A 4,976-nucleotide genomic window follows, 5' to 3' on the forward strand; every position below is an offset into this window, starting at 1 on the left:
CAGGGCTGGACATATGGCACTAGTCACAGCATTTTACTACTAAATTAAATGCACTGACTGTGTATCGTAAGAAGTGAAGTTTGTGCTGAGCGTCTGTCTCATTGCGGAATAATTAGCGTACGAGGAGCTGTTCGTTGAGAACTTGTGTTCGAGACCCCTCTTTCTGCTGATTGATTAAAGAAACTTTCCCAAACATCTGGGGAAATTTCCCTCACTCTCTTTCTCTTGACAGTTTTCTCAATGAAATAAGCCACTTGGATGGGAGGCGTCTTTTGGAGGAGTTGCTTTTTTGCGTCATAGATTCAAGAATTGACCAGCAACGTCTTGGTAACAGTTGAAGAGCTACTTAGTAGTATATCAAGCTATTACATTATTCATACATTTCTCCTAAGAGGTTGACCGTAACGAAGAAAAAGTGTAAATAAGAAAATGTATGTAGGTTTTTGGGAGGATGGAAATCTTCTGACTAAGATTTGCAAATCCATCAGCATTTAGACAAATTTTTCGGTGTTCAAGACAATTATGAATTGATTTTACTACAATGGAGATAAAAACGTTTTCATCAAATCTCTGATTTTCATAATGTAAATGCTTTTAAATTTTCAATAAAGTCAAGTTGCAAACAAAAATCAAATAGTATTCTTTGTTGACTATCGTTATAATTTTTCTTATGAAATTCGTCAATAGCACAAAAATGAGACAATTGAACTTTTTTTTAAGTTTTCCTTTTCTCTAGCTCGCGTTTTGAATGAACAACGCATGCCCTTACTCTAAGATATTTCTTTTTCAAAAATTAGTTTGTTATATCAAGAAAATATACAGGATTTTTCAAACGGTTATGCAAAAATTTTAAGGAGTGGTAGGGGGGAGTTGAGAAGTATGCCGGTTTTTTACCCATTTTCCTACGATGAGTTAAAAGAGCGCCAGAGAGCTTCAAAGTGTGGCCTACTAGCCCCTGGAAGTAGGCTGCAACAAGCGCAAAACCAAGTAGCAGGGAAATACAAACATAAAGGTTTGGGCTCATGTGATAGGTAGGAAAGGACTCTGTAAACAAATCGAGATAACCAGCGTACAAAAGTAAACTTAAACAGTATTTAAAGTCCCTGCTGCTTGGTTTTGCGCTTGTTGCAGCCTACTTCCAGGGGCTAGTAGGCCACACTTTGAAGCTCTCTGGCGCTCATTTAATTCATCGTAGGAAAATGGGAAAAAACAGGCATACCTCTCAACTCACCCCTACAACTCCTTAAAATATTTGCATAACCTTTTGAACACTCTGTATATTTATTTAATTTAAGGGATTATTATAATGAACTGACGATCCACGGTTATCATAGGTATTCCCTGCACGAGGGGGAGTGAAGAAACAAGCGTAATTTTATTTTTATTTTTTGGGTACCAATGAGATCCGGGTCGATTGTATTGACTTTGGAGTCGAGAAGTATACAGCAGACTGTGAGGTTCATAAATGCAATCTTGGTAATAATGTTTCTTAAATGTAAACGAATATTTTTAAGAAATACGGTCGTTAATACCCAACATAAAAAATAGCAAGGTGCTCGAGCTCGTACATATTTGTATAGTTTGTAACTGCACTGAGAGAAATTTCTACTGCATAAATTACAGAAAATATCTGGCAAACCATCATTCCAGAAATGTTCTGATTTCTTTACATATATTTCCATAATAAAGGTTTACAGAAACCAACTGCTTTTTTAACAGATAAAAAATGTTTTTCACTTACAGATTAATTATATAAAAATTACAGATATTTGTATTGTAAATAATACAGAACAAATATGTTAAATAAAAATGTAACTTTTTTTTTTAAAAATCAATGTTCTGTACATATTAAAGAATGTTTTATTTAAAAACTGAACAAATTGTGTTTTTATAAAACGGACTTCTGTAAATATGGCATACATTTCTGTAGGACAAACTGAACAACCTGTGTTTTTATAAAACGTACTTCTGTAAATATGGCACAAATTTCTGTAGGGCAAACTGAACAACCTGTGTTTTTATAAAACGAAATTCTGTAAATATGGCATACCGTTCTGTAGGACAAACTGAACAGCCTGTGTTTTTATAAAACATACTTCTGTAAATATGGCATACATTTCTGTAGGATAAACTGAACAACCTGTGTTTTTATAAAACATACTTCTGTAAATATGGCACACATTTCTGTATAACAAACTGAACAACCTGTGTTTTTATAAAACGTACTTCTGTAAATATGGCATAAGGACACCGTTCTGTAGGACAAACTGAACAACTTGTGTTTTTATAAAACGTTCTTCTGTAAATATGGCATACAGTTCTGTAGTACGTCTTATGTGTTGCAAAAAACGGAATTCTATAAACATTTCAGATAATTTCGGTAAAAAACACTTAACCCAGATTTTCTGAAATACTTTGAATTCGGTTTTTTAAGGAAACTTCTTTTGAAAAACGGACATTCCGTTGTGATAAAAAACCTATATTCTGCAAATATTACAAAATATTGGATACAATTTCGAAAAAATCATTTATTCATGAGCCAATTTCCCAAATTTACTACAGGATTTTATTTTTAATTAATATCCAATCATATTGGGATATTTTGTTTATATAAAAAAGATCTTCACGTTTATAACCTCTTTCGGATTCTCTGGATTTATCTTGGCGATGCATCTATAATATTGAAAGAAAATTAGTTAAACCTTGACCTCAATAATTTATGTTTAGTAGTAGAGTCAGCCCGCATTCAAAGAAAGGACTTATTATACAAGGAAAGATTATTCCCTCTTAATGTTAATACAGGTTGCCAAAACGTTTTCATTTAAAAATTCCCCAACTTTTCCAGGTTTTCCCTGACCGTCTAAAACAATTTTCATGGACCAATCAGTAGAGTAGCTAGGGGGGCGGCACTTTTCACTTCATGGCAACTGAAGCGACGGTCAATACTCCATTTTAAACTAGTTTTGAAAACTATTTCTCTGCAAAAGGTCTAGCTACGCCACTGGGACCCATAACTTCTTTTGAAGTGGTAATTAAATATGAACAAGAGCACATAATATGCTGACATTAGAAAGATATAAAGAAGTTAAAGACAGTAAATCTAATGTGGTCACCGGCCAGTGATGGTCGTTGTTCTACCCCTGTGAGAACAGTGTCAGAATCTGACAGGCGAGATGCGCGAAACTTCAAAGGGAGAGGAGCGTGAGAGGAGTTTCACAAAGTACGCGTTTCAGATTTGTCAAAAAACGTCCAAAATATTAGAAAATAATTCAATATTATTGTAGTACAGTCCAAAAGAAATAATTCAAACAATGTCATCTTTACGAGTTCTACTACAGTCGAACTATGGTCCCCAGAAAGCTTAGTATGGTTTGCACAATCTTTGCGTCAATGTCCGTCATGTGTTCTACGGCACCCACTCCCATATAGTAAAATTTAGCCAACGGGTTTACTTAATACAATAGGTGTTTCAATAAAATAATAAATAAAAATTAATTAAGCTTACTTTTAAATTAGTGCCTCACCACCTAAGCTCCAGTCTACGTCACTATTTACATTCCTTAACATCAAAACTGGAACATTAAAATCGTATAACTTTAACTTACGCTGCGCTGCAGTTTCGACACTAACTTCAGTCCGGAGTCATGAGCAGTGTTGCCACTCTATGATTTACCAAATTCCAAGATCGAGCTCGAAAAATTGCCAAGAAATGACAAGCGCGAAATTTGAAAGCAGAAACGAAAATTAAGCATGAAAATTTTGTTTTATACAGGTCACCATGTTTTATAAAAACAAAGTAGTGGGCTCAAAATGACTAAATTTAATTACATAAATTAACTATTTATGTTTTAAATTAATCTTGTGCACAGGAAAAATTCGTCGTCTACGTTATTTTAATTTTGGTAATTTTTGCGCAAGTTGTTAAACTGTAATTTAAAAAATAAGACATTCGGTTACCATAGAACCTTCCAGCGGCCAACGCGAGAAGTTCGCTAAACTACTGGATTTCCGTCTGCTAATTCGTCTACTCACAGTCTAGAGTAGAGAAAAAACAACGCAATTTTATTTGATGTTGTGATAACTGACCGCTCTTTTTCTGATACATCAAAATAATCACGTGCTTGGTTGATACTTTGCCGTGGCGTTGTTGATTTCTTTTTTTTTGCACTAAAGGTTTGAATAGTTCTTTCTATAAAGTAACATGGCCTTCTTGTTTTAATGTAGCTCTTACGTCACTGCATTTACCTTCTCCAACACTACGAGCGCGCGCTCGCATCACGAGGAGCTTCCTATTTTCTAACGCTCGTGCAAATCGCGCGTGCTAAGATAATTCCACCAAAGCTCAGTCTTGTGACGTAAGAGCAACATGTTATACTTCTACTTTTAACAAGTTGGGTAAGCGTAAAATATTTATAGAAAGAACTATTATAAAAGAGGTGAGAGTTGCTTGTCGCGTCATGACACGAGTAGCGACCCACACAGTCATGCTGCCGTGAGCGACATTTTAAATCGTGCCTAGCTTGTGCGACGACGATAAAACGACCTGACGGATGACAAAGGCTCCGTATGCTTAGGTGGCAAATCTTTGGTGTGGGATTTCACCTAATCTGCTATAGGGTTTATTTCTCAGTAGCATGAATGTTACATAAGTAAGCCTATCATCAATAATTAACTTTTTAATTTATTTAAAAAAAATTGGTTTACAAAATTGAAACAGTAAAAATTAGTGGAGTTTGTAAAGAAATTCCCCAAGAGACGAGCCTAGTAGGAACGTGTTCAAGACGGCGGCCGCAATGGCTATGCGTTGGCTGATGCATTCCACGGAACGCGGCTACCCGGTTACTTTCCAAAATTTCCGGTCAGTTGCGGGTTCCAGGGCCAAGCCAAGAGTTTCAACAGCCAAAGCACAGAACTGGAAGCGATGACCGAGGCCCACATATATTTGGCGTTTCTCTTCAATTCAGCCTGGATGGCGG

At 35.7% G+C, this 4,976-nt stretch overlaps 1 long non-coding RNA gene across 1 annotated transcript; it reads right to left on the reverse strand.

Annotated features, from left to right (window-relative positions):
* Positions 1–2,599: 2,599 nt before the first annotated feature.
* Positions 2,600–3,654, reverse strand: LOC149963060 (uncharacterized). Its single transcript, XR_016480178.1, has 3 exons — positions 3,631–3,654; positions 3,506–3,559; positions 2,600–2,673 (listed from the first exon to the last, which is right to left on the reverse strand). It is a non-coding gene; the product is annotated as an uncharacterized LOC149963060 (long non-coding RNA).
* Positions 3,655–4,976: the final 1,322 nt, after the last annotated feature.

The sequence above is a fragment of the Leiobunum rupestre genome, chromosome 1 (genome assembly GCF_980474605.1).
Source record: "Leiobunum rupestre chromosome 1, qqLeiRupe1.1.hap1, whole genome shotgun sequence".
Classification (NCBI taxonomy): domain Eukaryota; kingdom Metazoa; phylum Arthropoda; class Arachnida; order Opiliones; family Sclerosomatidae; genus Leiobunum; species Leiobunum rupestre.